At 42.5% G+C, this 19,263-nt stretch overlaps 1 pseudogene; it reads right to left on the minus strand.

Annotated features, from left to right (window-relative positions):
* Positions 1 to 12,870: 12,870 nt before the first annotated feature.
* LOC102815220 lies at positions 12,871 to 14,004 on the minus strand (annotated as a pseudogene).
* Between the last annotated feature and the right edge of the window lie 5,259 nt (positions 14,005 to 19,263).

A 19,263-nucleotide genomic window follows, 5' to 3' on the forward strand; every position in this document is an offset into this window, starting at 1 on the left:
TGTTCTTCCCTTTTGGTTTTCTAACTCTAACCCAAGTAAATATACTCCCATCCAAACCCTAATTGGGTAATCCCATCACTGATTCAACAGACCCCTGTAATCCCATTTGATTTGGCTTTTTTGAATGAGCTTCTCCCAAAACACCAGAGCCCACCCTACCAGTGCCAAGTGCCTTGAGGGTAGAAGTAATGCAGACGGGATGGCCAGCTCTCTGGGGACAGGGCTAGGGACCTCTTGTGGGCCTTTCTGCCAAGTTCTCCGGGTAGGTCCTGAGCCCGGGGAGCAGCTTCTAGCCAGACAGCCATCTGCCTGCCCTCTGGTCTCTCATTTCTACCTGCCAGGCTCTTGGCCATCCTGTGAGACCCCTCCTGGCAGGGCCTGGTGTGCTCTTAATGAGGCCCCTCTAGCTCACCAGAAAAGTGAGTTTTGTTAGCTTTGTTTCTGGAAGCTTCCTGCATCTCCCAGGTTTATCGCTAATATTTTATTGAGAAATTTAGGAAAAAGTGTAATTTTCCTATTCCTTTAAAGGAAACTTAAGGGGAAAAAACCAAACACCATTATGTTCTTCAAATGAAAGCTTTTCAGAACATGAGCAGTGGCAGCTGGGAGGGAGCTCAGCACACACTCCCAAGGAGCCTGCTCTGTACGAAGTGGGGAGTTTCTCCTGCTAAAACACAGTTCCCTTTCGACAGGAGAAAAGAAAATAATTAACAGACGGTTCAATATTAAAAAAAACAATCAATGTAATCCACCACATATAAAATAAAGAGAAAAAAACATAGATCATATCAATTGCAGAAAAATAATTCGACAAAATTCAACACCAATTCATGACAAAAACTCTCAACAAAATATACAAAGAAGTGAAATTCCTTAGCATAATTCAGGGTACATATGCAAAACCAACAGCCAACATCATTCAAAACAGAGAGAAACGGAAAGGGATGAGTCCAGTACGTATATGCACACCCATGTTCATTGAAACACCATTCACAATAGCAAAAAGATGGACACAGTGTAAATACCCATCAACAAACGAACCTGGGTACATACAAACAATGGAATGTGAGACAACATTGAAAAATAATGACGAATCTTCAAAACACCTCATAACGTGGATGAACCTGGAGGATACTATGCTGAGTGAAATTTGTCAATCAGGTAACGATAAATATTGTATGAGACCACTGTAAAAAAAAGTTAAGGTTTTCATACTAAAAGAACATCCTATGATAATTAAAAATGAAGAGAGGGAAGTGGAAAGACAGTTGTTGTTGTTAAGTGCCGTTGAGTCGGATCTGACCCATAGCAACCCTGTATACGGTTTCCGAGGAGCAACTGGTGAGCTTGAACCACCGACCTTGCAGTTCAAACGGCTTTGCAGTCCGGCGCATTAGCCCACAGCGCCACCCCAGGACTCCTTGTTGTTGTTACATGCTATCATCAATGAAGTGACACTGAGTCAGGTCCCACTCCTAGCAATCCTGTACAGGGTTTCCAAGAAGCAGCTGGTGAGTTAGAACTGCCAACTTTGCAGACCAGTGCTTATCCTACAGCATCACACCAGGACTACAAGGGAGACACCTGTTAACTTGGGGGTGGGAAACACAATATATACAACAAGAGCAAGACTGGCACAGGAAACAGGAAGGGAATGATAGACACAGGTGGAGATGCAAGAATTAAATAGGAGTAAATACCATGAACTGATGCTACATGGAGAAGGACTGCAATCATTGATAGCATGGATCTACCAAGCGAAACAAAACGGAGCCAGTTTAGTCATTAGGGCTCAAATGAGGACCCTGCAAATGAGGAAGTTAAAATGACCTTATGGCCCTAGACGGAGAACAGGACAAGGAGACTAGGATGTGCTGAAACTACCCAGATAGTTCTCTCCGGAATTAAGCAGCTGAGACTCTAAAGGTAGAATGCTTCAGGAAATTTATTGCAGTGTTTCTTTTTCCAAAGAATGCTATCTTGATGTTAAAATAGATTGTGTACATCCAAATGTAACTTATCCTACATAACGTGCCTGCTCTTCCTGAAAAAACAGAGTCTTGAGAGATCATTCTCCCTGTCCTTCAGAATGCTAACTTTCTGTTAATAAAGCTTGGGATGGATCTCTCCCCGTCTGCATTTGACTGCAGGGACAGGCAGCAAGCCCTTGTTTTGGTTTGGCAACATCATTATAATGATACAAATTGTATGATTTGTTGTATGTGCAATTGATGATCCATTCTGTAAATCTTCACTCAATTCATAACAACACATTAAACAAGAAAAAGAAATAAACAAACCACATCAAAACCCACAAAAATTAGTGCTCACAGTTGAGCACTAATTACTCTGGTGGTGGTGATGGTGGTGGTGTGTCATGGAGTCAGTTCCAACTCATAGCAACCCTGTATAGGGTTAATGAGGAGCAGTTTTGAACTGCTGACCTTGAGGTTAGCAGTCTGACTCATAACCACTGAGCTCCCAGAGCACCTAATTACTGTGGTGTGTCACATTTTCCCCCACTCCAGGCAAAAGTACATGGGGCAGGGGAAGTAGGAGTTGGGGGAGTGTTTAAAGGCACAAAGTGGCTGGCTTACAAGTTTTCAAGAGAAGTTTAGTTTCAGAGTGTGCAGGGGAAGGCAGAATCCCCACTGAATAGTTTTCTTCTTGTCTAGAAGGGTCTGGTGAAAGGAGATGGGAATAGGATTCATGTGATTCAACAGTAACTGTTATCATGACTGTCACAACTGTAGTCATGTAAACTAAAATTGTTGAACAAAAGTTAACATTTTTGTCACAGTGTCGACTGGGGACCTTACCACAAACACATACACATCCCAGAGAAACTGACTGGATGGCAATCAGAAAAACAAAAATTTTATGCGAGGGACTGCAAAGTTACTTTGTACCGCAAGGGGGCGGTTCAAGCTTACCAGCCGCTCCTCGGAATCCCTATATAGGGTCGCTTTGAACTGTGAGGTCGGCAGTTCAAGCTCACCAGTCGCTCCTCGGAAACCTTATACAGGGTCGCTATGGATCGGAACCGACTCGACGGCACTTCACAACAACGACTAGGTAGCGACTCGACACACTTGATAACAACACAAAACAAATATTCCTGGCTTCCAACCATGACCCAAAAAAGCAAGGTTAAGTAAGAACTCCCCAATTTATCCGCATCCCCACCAACAGGGGCTATTAGACTGCGCCTGACGTAACTCACCCCACAGCCCTAAATCACTAAGGAGCGCACGACCAGAGCACTCCTCTCTATTCTGAATTGTTCCTCCTGGACTGGTCCCTCCAATTTCAAAATATGAAATTCCAACTTCCGGCTGACTGTCGTCCCAGCCACAAATGAAGCTTTAACGGAACGTCTACCCAATTTCCTCTCACCCAAGGCACGTCTAGAGTCGCGTCCCGTCTCCAAAACAGGAGCAAGGTACACACAGGGGGTGACCCGCCACAGCGCAGACTCCCACCCCTCCACAGACGCACTCCCCTGGCTGCCAAACTCCCCCTCGGGTCCCAGTGCCGGCGGACCCTTTCCTAATCCTCTGGCCGCGCGGGAAAGGACGCTCTGGGGTCAATATCCCTGGGACCAAGCCCCATCCGCTTATTCTCGCGGAGCTACGCCGGAACTGACTCCCAGAACCCGCGGGACGTGCGGATCCCTTAGATCGCTACTAGTCACTTCTGGGCCACGTGGTAAATTTACCCAAAATGCCACTGTGGTCAAATTAAAATACCTATACATCAAATGGGAAGTGGTTCCACTTTCGCTTCGGGAGCCCACCTCAACGACCACCCGCAGAAGGCATGAAGTCACTTCCACAGTCGACTTCCGGATCTAGAACTAGTCTCGCGAGATAACGCATGAACACTCTTCAGGCTTGCGTGAATTACACACCCTAGCGAAATGCCTGTCTGCTGAAGTCAAACTGAATTCAATGAATTTAAAATGCATGACGCAAACCATCCATGGTGGAGGTGGTTATGTGCCATAAGTAGGTTCGACCTGTATAGGGTTCCCGAGGCTGTAAATCTTTACAGGAGCAGAAAGCCTCATCTTTCTTCCGTGGAATCACTGGAAGTTTCGTACTGCTGACCGGGAGATTAGCAGCCCGCCACTACCAGAGCTTCATATATATTACTGGTGCGTGATGCCTGCGCATCTCTGTGCTCTCCCCTATCAGAACCAGGCAAACCAGGATCCAGTTAGAGCCAAGAACACCAGAAAGACGTTTCATTTGACTACGAAAAAATATTCGAATGTGTGGGTTATAACAAACTATAAGGAAATATTGCGAAGAATGCGAAATCCGGAACACTTAATTGAGCTCATATGGAATCGGTTGTTCTCTACCGTGGAGATAGTTTCGACTCATAGCCACCCTGGGTAGGGTTTCCAGGCACTGGCTGGTGAGCTTGCACCACCCACCGACCTTGAGGTCCAAACCCACCTTGCAGTCCAGCGCATTAACTAACTCGCAGCGAATTGGTACATAGACCAGAATCATTTGTTTGCAAAGTCTGTGGGGATTGTGAGTGGTTTAAAATTAGAAAAGACGGATGGGCCATACCCAAGCTAGTGTGTTTTCACGTTGTGGTGTTAGAATTGATAACCTTTGATTTGTGGTGGTGGTGAAGAATATCGAATATATGGACTGCCAGAAAAACTGTCCTGGAAAACCAGTCAGAATGTTCCTTAGAAGTGAGGATGACAAGACTTCATCTCACATGCACGTGCTTAGTAGGAACCAGGAAAGCACATCATGCATGGTAAATGAGAGTGTCAGTGAAAACACGAACACCTTAACGAATATGGATTGGAAGAGTGACCGCAACAATCACTTTAAACAAAGCAACAATTATGAGAACGGCACTAAATGGAATGCTTCCTTCTGTTGTATATAGTGTAACTAACTATGTGTCAGAATTGCACTGACAGCACTTTTTACCTAAGTCCCAGTTGAGCCTTTGCACTGCGCTGTTGTGCTTTTCTCTGAAGTTATTTTCCTCTTGTTGAAGTTCTTAAAGTTAATAAATAAACTCTCACGGTGCTCATAGAAGTGGAAACCTCAAGCAAAGCTTGGAGCCTGGCTCTCTGGCTTGTTTGTTTGTTTGTTTAGGAATCTGTTCAGGAACTAGGCTACATTCATCCTTTCAGAACCATGTCAGTTGAGCTTCTGCAGAGCAAGTGAATTTTCATTAAGCTCATCAAAAGGAAGTGAAAATGACAAAAGTACAGAATTAAATTGAGATTTCCCTATTGCCAAAAGTGTATTACTCCATTTATGTAACTGTTCTCTAGCACAATCATAAAGTCCACAAAAAATCAAAAAGTTGTATTGAAGGATAGAGGCAGCCCAACCTGAAAGATGTCGAAATTCAGAGTGAAAATGGCCACTCTACCAGACAATGGGGAAGGAAACATTTTTGCGCAGCTGGAGTAGAAAGTAACTTGCAAAATCATAGTTGACTGAAGGATAATCAGAGGAGTCAAAGGAGGGGTATGTAAATGTAGGGAATTTGCCGGGACACATGGGTAACATATCCAGGATGATATGATTACATAATTGCAAGTGTACTAGCTCTTCAGTTTATTACAAGAGGTTCACAGGTTAATGACAGGACAGGTTTTTCCCGTACCTGCTATTAAAATTGTATCCTCAATCATCTCTGTTTTGGGGGTCCATTATAAAGATTTACCCACAATGCTGTGTGCATCAAGACCTTCTAGATAATAAGCTGTCACATCCTGCATCTGGTTGGCCATAACCCTATGGGATAGATTGTGAATTTCTGCATCTACCAGCCCTCTGTTCCTGAAAGATGGCATCTTGGACTAAAATATCTTCAAAACACAAAACCAAAAAAGAACAGCAATGGTATACCCCGTCCCACATCCTTGTCAATTTGACTTGAATATCAAGCAACTCCTAGTTGATGGATTGCTGTAAACTTTTTTGAAGTATCTTCAGCAAAATTTTATTTGCATGTGATAGTAAAGAGTGTAGATGATTTCCACATTCCATTTATATAAAATGGACACAACAACGGCTTGCTGCTGATTCTTTGGCCAAGTAGCTATCTTCCAAACTCATAGAATGTCTGTAGTGCTGCATCAGTTTGCCGAAACATTTCTGGTTTAATTTTGTCCATTCCTGGAGCCTTCATTTTTATTTATTTATTTTGCCAATTCCTTCAGTGGACTTCTTCCTTTAATAATGTCATTTATTGATCAACAATAAAAATCGTTGAATATTGACCAATCTTCTTTGGTACAGTGACTCTGTGTATTACTTCCATCTTCTTTGCATGTTTTTTGCATCTGTCAATATTTTGCCCATTATTATGGTTGTGTGCCATGGAGTTGGCTCTGATATATAGCAACCCTGTATATGGTTTCCAAGAGCAGCTGGTGGGTCTGAACTGCCCAACTTGTGATAAGCAGTCCAGTGTTTATCCTACAGCACCACACCAGGCTTAATTTTGCCTATGTTATTGTTGTTAAGTGCCGTGGAGTCGGTTTCAAGTCATAGCAAACGTGTATAGGGTTTCTGAGGAGCAGCTTGTGAGCTTGAACCACCAACCTTGCAGTTCAAACCAACCTTGCAGTCCAGTGCATTAACCCACAGTACAACACTTGTTGTTGTTGTTAGGTGCCATTGAGTTGGTACCAACCCATAGCGACCCTAAGCACAGCAGAACGAAATATTGCCCGATCCTGGGCCAACCTCACTACTGTTGCCACGCTTGAGTCCATCGATGCTGCCACTTGGTCAATCCATCTCATTGGGGGTCTTTGTCTTTTTCTCTGACCCTCCACCTTACCAAACATGATATCCTTCTCCAGCGATTGGTCCCTCCTGACAATATGTATGAAGTCTGAGAGACCAAGTTTGGTCATGTTGGCTTCCAAGGAGCACTCTGGCTGCACTTCTTCCAAAATGGATTTATTGGTTCTTTTGGCAGCCTGTGGTACTTTGAATATTCTCCTCCAACACCATAACTCAAAGGCATCAATTCTTCTACGGTCTTCCTTATTCATATTGAAACCTGAGTCTTGAATTTTTGCCTTCAATTCTTCTGACTTGAGAAATGCTGAATGTGTTCATCCTTTCTGGTTTTCAAAATCCAAGTCTTTGGATATTTCATTATAATACTTTACCTTGTCTTCTCATGCTGCCCTTTGAAATTTTCTGTTCAGCTCTTTTTACTTCATTATTTCTTCCAGTTAACTCTGGTTCTCTCCATTTAATGACAAGTTACAGAGTCTCTTCTGATATCTACCATTATAATTTCTCTCTTTTAATAACCTTTTGCTTTCTTCCTGTATGATGCTCTTCATGTCATTCCATATTTGTTCTGATCTTCAGTCACTACTTCCAATACACCATATCTGTTGTTGAGATGTCACTTAAATTCAGGTAGTACATACTCAAAGTCATGTTTTATTTATCTATTGTGGAATTGTGTGATTTTTTTTTAAGCTCCAGTGTGAGCTTGCATGTGACCAATTGATGGTCTATTCCACAATTGGTCCCTGGTCTGTTTTGGCTGATAATACTAAACTGGATTATATGTAGAAGAACATGACATCAGGATTGGAGGGAAACTCATTGATAACTTGCGATATGCAGATGGCACAATGTTGCTTTTTGGAAGTAAAGACAACTTGAAATACTGTTGAAGATCCAAGACTACACCCTTCAGAATGGAATCCACCTAAAATCTTCACAACTGGACCAAAAAATAACATCATGATAAATGGAGAAAGTATTGAATGCATCTAGTATTTCAGTTTACTTGGATCCACAATCACTATTCATGGCAGCATCAGTCAAGAAATCAAAGGATGTATTGCATTAGATACATTTGTTGCAAAAGACCCATTTAAAGTGTTTGAAAAGTATAGTTATCACTTTGAAGACTAAGGTGGGCCGGACTCAAGCCATGGTATTTTCAACCACCTCATATACCTGTGATAGCTAGACAATGAAAAAGGAAGATTGAAGAGGAGTCGGGGCATTTAAATTATGGTGTTAGCAAAGAATAATGAATATACTGTGGACTGTCTGAAGAACTAACAAATCTGTTTTCAAAGAAGTACAGCCGCATTGCCACTTAGAAGCAATGATTGTAAAAAATTGTCTTTCATTCATTGGCTATGTTATCAGGAAAGGTTCTTGTAGGAGAACATCATACTTGACAAAGTCAGCAAAGAAAAGAGGAAGACCCTCAATGAGATGGACTGACATAGTGACCATAACAGTGGGTTCAAAATGAACAATTGTGAGGATGGTGCAGAGCAGACAGTATCTCCTTCTATTGTACAAAAGACTGCTATGAGTAGGAACTGACTTGATGGCATCTAATTACAACAACAAACGTTTCTCTGATATTAGAGGGCAAGAACATAATCTTTTATTATAATTTTATTACTCCAATGGCCCTACTTGGTTTCCTTTGAATATAGCATCATCAAAGCAAATGGCTTTTAAGTAGGGACTTTATGGAATTTACCTACAGTTTTTCATTGCCAAATATTTAAAGTTAATACTCTTACTATATTTGTTATATATCTATCTTAAGTATATGGCATTAGCTCTCAAAATTATTACATGTACTATTATAAGGTCTTTGAAAAATAAGACTAGTCATTACATCTGTGACTATTTCCCAAGGTTTTTAGAATTAACTTTAATTGGCTTTGCATTCGATTTGAGGTTAAATCCCATCAGATGTTCCACTTTTAGGAAATATTATTAATCAAGGACAAATGAAGTTTTGTCATTTGTAAATATTTCTTTACTGACATGTTGAAAACTTGAACTTTTATTCTAATGTTTAACTTTTTATTGAGAAGGAAGCAAACGTTTATTGAGCAGATCATCAGTTTTACAAATCATATACTTGGTTTCATTACAATGATCTCAATTCCTTCCAGGGACTGTCATTTAACAATATTTATCTTTATTCACTTAATCTCTTGCATTCTTCCCCTGTATCTTCTAATTTTTCCTCTGCCAACCTCCGTCTCTTTGTATATTGCATTCCCCATCACCCAAGTGAACATGTGTGTACCGTCTAGACTGTGGATAATTTCCCCTTTCCTCCCACCCCTGGTAAGCATCATACAATGTCTTTTATTAAGAAAACCTTTCCTTAACTTTTTACAACAGTGGCCTCAGACCGTATTTGTCATTTTCTGATTAATTTCACTCAGCATAAAGTCCTCAAGGTGCTAAAAATCTTGACCAAAATATTTCTATATCAAATTTATGGGGGAAATACCCCCTGATATTTGGTACATGCATAATTTTAATTAAATCAATCCAAACTCATATGTAGAAACAAAGTTTTCAGTGCTCTATTGACCAAGAATTGCTGAAATTAACGCTGTCTACATAAAATCCAAAGCCAAGGACTACTGGGCCACACCTGATATAGTATCTCCACATCAAGCTCTTCCACTTGTCTGTCATGGAGGTTACCAACCACCGGCACTTCCTACAACCTTGCTTGTTGTTGTTAAGTACTGCAGAGTTGGTTCCGACTCATAGTGACCCTGTAAAGGGTTCCCAAGGAACAGCTGATGAGCTTGAACCACGGACCTTGAGGTTCAAAGCAACTTTGCAGTCCAGCGCATTAACTCCCAGCACCACACTCTGTCCACAAAGGGGCACAGCAGCATGGTAGGAAGGAGCTGAAATTGGTCAGGATTTGAGATTGCCCAAGAGAGGGCCCTGGAGCCCAGCACCTACCTACCAGGCCTGTCTTAACAGGTCCAGCTAAAGGAGGGTGAGAAAGTGGAGCTGCTGGTGCAGGAGGGGGAGGGGACAGCTGGCCCTCCCCACTAATGAGCAGGCTGCCACCAGGTGAGCCCGAGCCCACCTGTCCTCCTCCTCCTCACCACCCTCACCCTACCCTACCCCTTGCCAAGTAGGCCATGTTCTGGATTATGAAAAACATTTTTACTTCAAGAACATTGTAACGGAGCATATGAGAAACTTCTGTGTAAAAACAAAACAAGATAATCGTTCTTCAATCAACTAAGCAAAGCCTTCAACTTTTTACTGCATTCAGTTGCAGGATGTGAATTTTTCAATCTTGTTAGTTACTACTGACACCTTTAGTATAATTTAGAGTATAGGTGCTTAGGAAAGCTCTCACTAAACTCAGGGTGATTAGTGATTAGTGGTGGCAATTTTTCCTCTTAGGCCACTTGAGGAGTCCTGGTGTGGTGCTGTAAGATCACCAATGGGCTGCTAACTACAAAGTCTGTGGTTCAAATCCACCAAACTACTCAGAAACCCTACACAGGGTCGCAATGAGCGGGAACTGACTCAACAACACTTCACCACCACCACCTGGTGTAGCACCATAGGCTAAGCAATCGATTTCATGGTCAGTTTGAACTACAAGATCAGGGGTTCAAACCCACCAGTCACTCATTGGAAATCCTGAGTCGAAACCAGCTCTGTGGCACTTAATCACCACCACCCTGGTGGACACCTACTGTGATAGTTAAGGTTTTTTGTCAATTTGATTGAACCAGGATTCCTGGTGGTTTGGTAGATTAAATGTGGTTTTTGCAGAGGTGAGATGTAATCCAGGAATAGTTAACTCTATGATGATTGGCTATGAGCAGCCAATCAATTGTAAGGCTGTTTCCTTGGGGGTATGACCAGTTTCCAATAAAGTGGACACACAGGATAAGCTTGCTCTCTTGCCAGCTGGATCTAGATCTTGTATCTCAGTCGAGGTGACCTCTGGATCTTTGAAATTTGGCCAGTGGCCTGCTCTATTGTTTGCCTGCCTCGCCACCTACTGGACACACCCGCTGATCTTGGTTCACTTGGCCTGGTCTTGGGACTCCTATCTGCCCATTTCCCTGCCAGGCCCGTCCACAAATCTTGGTTCACCTGACCCGGGCTTGGGACTCTCCCGTCTCTATAGTTGTTAGCCATTTTCTGGATATAAACTTCTCTTTATAGATCAGGATTGGAGCAAGACTTGTTAACAACCTGCGATACGCAGATGATACAACCTTGCTTGCTGAAAGTGAAGAGGACCTAAAACATTTACTGATGAAGATCAGGGAACACAGCCTTCGGTATGGATTACATCTCAATGTCAAGAAAACAAAAATCCTCACCACTGGACCAATAAACAACATTCTTATCAACGGAGAAAAGATTGAGGTTGTCAAGGACTTCATTCTTCTTGGATCAACTATCAACATTCGCGGAAGCAGCAGTCAAGAGATCAGACAACATATTGTGTTGGGCAAATCTGCTGCACAGGAACTTTTTAAAGTGTTGAAGAGCAAAGATGTCAGCTTGAGGACTAAGGTGCGCCTGACCCAAGCCATGGTATTTTCAATAGCTTCATATGGATGCGAAAGCTGGACAGTGAATAAGGAAGATCATAGAAGAATTGATGCCTTTGAGTTGTGGTGTTGGAGGAGAATACTAAAAGTGCCATGGACTGCCAAAAGAACCAATAGATCTGTTTTGGAAGAAGTGCAGCCAGAGTGCTCCTTGGAGGCCAGGATGGCTAAGCTTCATCTCTCAAACTTTGGACATATTGTCAGGAGGGAACAGTTGCTGGAAAAGGATGTCATGCTGTGTAAAATAGAGGGTCAGAGAAAAAGAGGAAGACCCCCAATGAGATGGATCAGCCAGGTGGCATCATTGATGGCGTCAAGTGTGGCAGCGGTAGTGAGGTTGGCCCAGGATCGGACATTGTTTCATTCTGCTGTGCATGCGGTTGCTATGAGTCGGTTCCGACTCGATGGCACCTGACAACAACAACATATATACAAAAATGAAATTTACTGATTTTGCTTCTCTAGAGAACCCAGCCTATGACATTTGGTACCTACCGAGAGTTGGTGCATACATTTGAATAATAGTGATATTAACTAGTCTTCCTTATAGGCATATGGATATTATCCGATCACAGACAGCATTATACTTCAAGGCAGATCTTGATGCTCTTTTTGATGATGAATGTGATGCCATTCCTCTTCAATTTGATTCCTGGCATAGTAAACCATGTGATTCTCAGATTCAAAATAGCCAATGCCCGTCCATTTCAGCTCACTAGGAAATCAATGTTTATTCATTCCTTATTTTTGTCAATTTCCAATTTTCCTAGATTCATACTTTGTACATTTCATGTTCTGATTGTTATTGGATGTTTACAGCTGTTTCTTTTCACTTGCATTGTGTCCCTTGAGCAAATGATGATCCTGAGGGCTTTATTCATTCATGTCTTCATGGTCAACTCTACTTTGAGGAGGCAGCTCTTCCCCATTCATATTGTGACTGCCTTCCAACCTGAGGGGCTCATCTTCCAGCACTGTATCGGACAATATTCTGGTGCTCATCATCATGTTTCAATATTCAGTATTCTGGTGCTGATAGTCTTGCTCTGCTGTTCATAAGATTTTCAGTGACTAGCAGTCTGTCTCTTTCATCCTAGTCTGTCTTCTTCTGGAAGCTCAGCAGTTTCTTTGGTCACTTGATAAATAGGCTGGAGCAGCACACTCAGCTGAGAGATACATTAACTCTAGAATCTAAAGAGGCCCAGCAGGCATTGTGCAGCTTTTTTATTTGTGGGAGGAGCCTGATGCAATCACTTATCCTTCATTTTAGTAAGAATATCTCTATACGTCCCATACCACTGGCCCCTAGAAATTTCGCTAAGAAGGAAGATGCCTGAATTTTTGTTGAGGAAGAGGAGTGATTTACACCATTAAAAGTCCTGGGCACATTCATGGCAAATACATGGTTCCTCATCTGACCGTATCTTCTGATGTTTGATGAATCTGACTTCTGGCTAAAGCCCTAGCTACTCTCAAGGCAAATACAGGGCACTGATGTCTGATGAGGTTGTTCTTGCAACTGAAGTCTCACCCACCTTCCTGACACACAAGAAGCTTCTCTCCTCTGCGTGTGTCCTCTGGTGAATATTGAGAGCAGACTTCCAAACAAAGCCTAGCCCAAACTCCTTGCAGACATGAAGCTACTCCCCTCAGTGTCTCCTCTGGTGAATACTGAGGGCAGACTTCACAACAAAGCCCTGCCCACACAACTGGCACACGTGTGGCTCCTCCCCTGAGTGTCTCCTCTGATGAACATTGTGGATAAACTTCCAAACAAAGCCTCGTCCACACTCCTTGCACACATGCGGCTTCTCCCCTGAGTGTTTCTTCTGGTGTCCGTATAGGTTGGACTTCCATTTAAAGCCTCGGCCACACTCATGACAAATAAATAGCTTCCCCGCTAAGTGTGCCCTCTGGTGGAGAAGGAACTGAGATTTATGGACAAAGCCTCGTCCACACAATCCTTGCACCTATATAGCTTCTCCCTTGAGTGTGACCGCTGGTTACTGAGAAGTTTCGATTTCTGGAAAAAGCTATGACCACACTCCTGGCACACATGGCTTCTCCCCTGAGCATGTCTTTTGGTGGCAGAGCAAGCCTGACACCTGAGCAAACTCTCGGCCACATTCACCACAAACACCCGGCTTCTCCCCAATGTGTGTCCTCCTGTGGCAGAGCAAGCCTGATTTCCATTTAAAGCCTTGGCCACACTCACTGCACACACGTGGCTTCTCCTGAGTGTGTCCTTTGGGGGCAGAGCTAGCCTGACATCTGAGCAAACCCTCGACCACACTCACTGCAAACACACGGCTTCTCCCCTGAGTGTATCCTATGGTGGCAGAGGAATTCTGACTTCCATTTAAAGTCTTGTCCACACTCCCTGCACACGAGGCTTCTGTTCTGAGTGTGTCCTTTGGTGCTGGAGAAGGTTTGATTTTTGGTTAAAGCCTCAACCAGTCACTGCACACATGGAGATGCCCACAGGAGACGGACCTCTGGTTTGTGATGAAGTTTGACTTCAGGCCACAGTCTGTTCCATCCTCTCCACAGCTGACTGCTCTGTATCTTGAGGTTTCTAATTCCTTCAGCGCTTTATCTGTTTCCATAGACGTCACCCTATTGGCTGAGTTGTGTTTCATTCCTGTACCTGTGTGGCCTGCTCTCACCTGGGATGACACTCTTTGGGGTGAGCTACAGAATACCCATGGTATTTCTCTCTCCACTCTGCTCCCACACAAGGGACTGGGGAAGGCTTCTCTGTCCTGACCATCTGCATTTTCTCTCCAGCAGCTCTGATCAGAATCCTGCTGGTCTGGCTGATGCCCTGGGCTGGTACCCCCCTGGACGACAGGGATGTTCTGCACACAAGCCTGGGAAAATCTGAAGCACATGTTGGCTGAGGAACTGCTGACAGGAGAAAGCCAGAAGGCAGGAGAAACAGTGATAGGTATTTGGCTTTGGTTCTGCTGAAAAGAGAAAGATTTCTGTTAGACCTGTCATGAATGGGGCGGTTTGGCCTGTCTGCTTTCTTGCATGACAGTCCAAACTGCTGGAGTACCTGGGTGGTACAAACACTTAAGTGCTCAACAACTATATGAAAGGTTGGGTGTTAGATAGGCCCTTAGGTCAATGTTGCCCTTTTGATTTTGGATGGTTGACCATTCCATGGTGAGCAGACCTTACTAGTGTTGTCACCCTTGGCTGAAAATTTAGCCAAGAGGATGAGTTCGTTTCCAGATCTGAAAGGTGGTCGAGGGTCATAGTATCAGGTTCTTCCAGTCTCTTGCTGATCAGCAAGCTTGGTCTTTCTTTATAAATTTTAGTCTTGTTCTACATTCTCTCCACTGGATCCAGAACCTTCTAATGTGATCCCTTTCAGAGCAGTTGGTGGAGATAGCTGGGCATCATCTATTTCTTTCGGTCTCAGGATCATGGAAGTTGATGTTTACAATTAGTCTGCTTGGCTAATGGATTACAAGTGTCTTCAATTTCCATCACTCTTCTTTCCTTTGCACATGGAAAGACCAAGGGTTATAAAAATTTCTTTTCTTCTTAGGTATATTACCACTTCCCTTCCATAACCATTTAGCTTGTACACTTCCTCCATGTATCTGCTTACAGAACACTGTTGGTGTGGTGGTGGTGGTGGTGGTTATGTGCTATTGAGTCGGTTCCGACTCATAGAGACCCTGTACAGGGTAAATCTTTAAGGGAGCCGTTTGAACTGCAAGGGTGTCGGTTCTAGTTCACCAGCTTCTCCTCGGAAACGCTAAACAGGATCGCTAGGGGTCAAACTGACTTGACAGCACTTAACAACATCCTTCACCTTTCATAACCATCACTACCTTCGCCATTTCCCGCTTAAGATGGTTGAGGAGTCCTGGTGTGGTGATGTAGGATAAGCACTAGACTGCTAACTACAAGGTTGTTAGTGCATACCCACCAGCCACTCCACAGAAACCCTATACAGGGGCACTAGGAATGTTAACAGACTTGAAGGCACTTTACCACCACCTGGTGGACGCCTGTGCAGCTGCAGGAATTTAGAGAAACAGGCTTCCTCTCTCCAAGCCCTACACCAGACCAGGTATCCTTCTCTGGACATATCTGTCCAACACATTGTTTCAAAATCAGTGTTTATTTCAAGAGGCAGCCTAAATGTTCATCAACAGAAAAATGGTTAAACAAACTGGTAAATAAACACAATGGTATACTACGTAGCAAGTGTTTGTGAGGCTGCAACATACCTCACAACATGAATGAATCTGGACGACATTGTTAAGTGCCTTTGAGTCAGTTCTGACCCATAGCAACCCTGTATAGTGTTTTTAAGGCACGGCTGGTGAGCTTGAGCCACTGACCTTGAAGTCCAGCGCATTAGCCTGCAAGTGCCACACCAGAATATTATGCTGAATCAATCACAAAAGTACTAAAAAAAGGTTTTCTTCATAAAAGATACATTCTATGATGGCTCCTGGGCAGAGGGGAAAGGTACAGAGTAGACACATGTTAACATGGGTTATGGGGCAGGCAATATAAAAGGAGGTTTGCAGATAAAAGGTGAACGTAGTAGGAGACCCAGGGAAGAATGCAAGATATAAAGTGAACAGCGGTAAGCACTGTTAACGGATGGCACATGGAGGGAACTGCAATCATTGCAATGCAGCCAAGTATATGATTTGTGGAATGTGAAACTGATGATCTGCTCTGTAAACCTTCACTCAACTCACAAGCAAAAAAAAAAAGAATAGAAAGACTTCAGAATTAAGAAGCTTTTAAGGGATTAACAAGAAAACTGAATTGCTTCACTAAGTATTATTGTATTTCAAATTAAAGAAACCAAATTAGAAGCTAACCTGTCTAAACCCTTCTTCTTAAATTGCTGCTGTGAAGTGCCTTCGAGCCGATTCCAACCCATAGTGACCCTGCATAGGGTTTCCAAGGAGCAGCTGGTGAGCTTGAACCAGCGACCTTGCAGTTCAAATGACTTGCAGTCTGATGCATTAGCCCACAGCGCCACTGTAAAATCCATCCTAGCTTGGATAATGAGGCTACATTCCTATTAGAGAAACTATTATTAATATATGAGAATAGGTCCCTAGCAAAAAGAAAAAAAAAAAAAAAAATTGCATTAAGTTCAAAAGAAGGCCTGCTAGTTGCTCTTGTATAAACTAAAGTTTTGAGCCTAAAAGTCTCATGATTTTGACATTTTTCTTTCTTTTTGAGTCTAAGTTTTTAATCTAGTCTCAGGAAGTTTGCTCTAAATTGTTTGGGTTCATTTTTGCGTCTTTTTTTCTCATGAGGCATTCTTTAAGTCTTAAGAAATCTGCTTATTAAGCGAATGTTGTTGTTAAGTGCTATCGAGTCGGTTCCGACCCATAGCGACCCTGTGCAGGGTTTCCGAGGCTGTAAATCTTTATGGGAGCAGAAAGCCTCATCTTTCTCCCGCAGAACAGCTGGTAGTTTCGAACCACTGACCTTAAGGTTCGCAGCCCGATTCGTAACCACTACGCTACCAGAGTTCCTTTATTAAGCGAATAGTAAAACATAAAGAAGCTGATTATCTTTAGACCATATTTAAATGAAACAAAAAAGGCCAATTCCTGTCTTTAGCAATGATCCAAAAGACAAGGTGAACAAGATCAGGACTCCTCTGTCTCCAACCTCGGAGTTCATGTAATTCCAGGGGAGTTTTTCAAAGACCCTTTCCAACTAAGTGAAACTTCTGAAGACACATGAAAAGAAGATGTTGTCTTACCAAGTTGTTTAGTGATGTCGAATTGGTTCTGACTCATAGCAATCCTATATAGGATTTCCGAGGAGTGGTTGGTAGATTTGAACCGCCCACCTTGCAGTCCAGTGCTTATCCTACATCATAATACCAGGAATCCTGTTTTAACAGTTCTCAAAAATTAGGTGGATTTCAATCCTTAAGCTGTAAACAAGTTGTCATTATTGTGGAATGTTTAAAAAAAAAGTTAAAAATCACAATGAAAAACACCTAAATGAAATAAAGGTTTAAATTAATAAAAACTATGTATACAAAGTTTCTTTCAACAGTAATTATATTCCTACCTATTGATAATTACACTGAATGTAACGAGCAAACACACAATGGAATTCTATGCAATGTTCAGTAATAATAATAAATACGCAAAACACCTCAAAACATGGAGGACATTATGCTGAATAAAATCAGTCGATCACAACGGGACAAAGAGTGTGTAAGACCATTGCTGTAAAAAGTTAAGAACAGGTTTTCTTGATAAAAGAAGCATTTTATAATGGTTACAGGGGAGGGGAGGCAGGACAGAAAATTATTCATGACTACGAGGTTAACAAGGGTGATGACAGATAATATACAAGAGGAAGACTGGCAGAGGAGAGATGAAGGTTAATGGGAGACACAGGGAAGACAAAAGGGATGAAAGGAACACAGGTAGATATTGTTAACCGTTGGTACACAGGTGGGACTGTAATCACTGTAATGAGGCAAAGTCTATGATTTGTTGGATATAAAACCGATGATCTGCTCTGTAAACCTTCACACAATTCAAAATATAAAGTTAAAAAAAAGTTGCTTATTTTTTTGTTTTTCAAAACCCCTAGACCAACTTGACCATATTTTAATGAAACAAAAAATGCCAATTCTTGTTTAGCTAATGAGCCAAAAAATAGGGGAGGTGAGCAGGATCAGAACTCCTTCCCCAACTTTAGAGTCCGTGTAATTCCAGGGCAGCTTTTTTTTTTTTTCACTGTGGTCTTCACTGTCTTTTTTTTTTATTAAATGTTTTTATTTTGGATTGAGTGAAAAGTTTACAGGGCACATCATCAGCTTCACATTCAACCATTCATATAGCTTGTTTCATTACATTGATTATTATCCCCTCCATATATCATCAGTTTACAGTGTTTCTCTCTATCCGCTTTAGCTTTTTTTTTTTTTTGGATTGGGGCGGGGGGGACTTGCCTTTTTGGAATTTACAGTCTCGGCTTTTAGGGAAGGTTTTTACATTTGTCTGTGGATATCCAGGGCTCACGTATGAGATTACTAACAAGCATTACTGAATAATCAGATGAGGGACAGTTTGCTATGTCTACTAGGTAGCTAGAGTCTGATCCTCAGAGCCTATGGCTTGGACGGTCAACAACGCTTGGGCCCACAGGGGCTTGGCCTCATGACCGGGTCTGCACTGTCTCCAGGGCAGCTTTTGAAAGACTCTTCCCAACTAAGTGAAACCTTTTAAGATTAAGTTAAAGAGATGCTGTCTTACTATGTTGTTGTTAAGTGTCGTCGAGTCCATTCCAACCCATAGTAACACCCCCTGTATAGGGTTTCTGAGGAGCAGCTGGTGAGCTTTAACCGTTGACCTTGCAGTTCAAATGGCTTTGCAGGCTGGCACATTAACCCACAGCCCCACACCAGGACTCCTGTCTTACTATTGTTGTTGTTGTTGTTAAATACAGTGGAGTTGGTTCTGACTCATAGTGACCCTGCTGTATATCTTTACGGGAGCAGAACGCCTCATCATTCTCTCGAGGAACTGCTGGTAGTTTCAAAGTGCTGACCTTGAGGTTGGTAGCCCGACTCGTAAACACCACGCTACCAGAGCTCCTGTCTCAATATAGTTCTCAGAAATTAGGTGGATCCTCATCATAAAACAACTGTAATCAAGTTGTCTCTATTGTACAGGGTTTATAAATACACAAAGGATAGAAATTACAATGAGAAATACCTGAAATGAAATGGTAAATGTTTAAATGATAGTAAAGACTATTTTCCGTGACTGGGGTTTAGTGAGTAGGCGCTATACCACTTTTAGTACATGCTGCCATCTGGTGGCCACCTCCAAAGCTGCAGGAAT

The sequence above is a fragment of the Chrysochloris asiatica genome, unplaced genomic scaffold, assembly GCF_000296735.1.
Source record: "Chrysochloris asiatica unplaced genomic scaffold, ChrAsi1.0 scaffold00116, whole genome shotgun sequence".
NCBI lineage: Eukaryota > Metazoa > Chordata > Mammalia > Afrosoricida > Chrysochloridae > Chrysochloris > Chrysochloris asiatica.